This window comes from Fukomys damarensis, unplaced genomic scaffold (assembly GCF_012274545.1).
Source record: "Fukomys damarensis isolate Sample0158 unplaced genomic scaffold, DMR_v1.0_HiC HiC_scaffold_24, whole genome shotgun sequence".
Lineage (NCBI taxonomy): Eukaryota > Metazoa > Chordata > Mammalia > Rodentia > Bathyergidae > Fukomys > Fukomys damarensis.
Genome location: NW_022900936.1, coordinates 7099683 through 7099969, shown reverse-complemented (window position 1 = coordinate 7099969; position 287 = coordinate 7099683).

The following is a 287-nucleotide window of genomic DNA, read 5'->3' as shown; positions in this document are numbered from 1 at the left end:
CCCAGCCATTATAATTGCCAAGGTTACTATTACCCATGACAGTTTATGTTTATGCCTATTTCTTCTTATCTTGCTAAGACATTTTGTGCTGCTCTGAAGTTTCTCAAACTTAACAACCTTCGAATTTTTTGAGTCATCTGGTGTTTTATGACGTCCTGACTTTGTATAAGTTTCCTAATGCTTGTTTTAGGTCAGATAAGATTTTTATGGTATTATCATGTCCCCTCCTCTTAGGTTTGTGGTTTTTTTGCTTTAAAAGGCTGATGCCTGCCTGCAATAAACGTCGC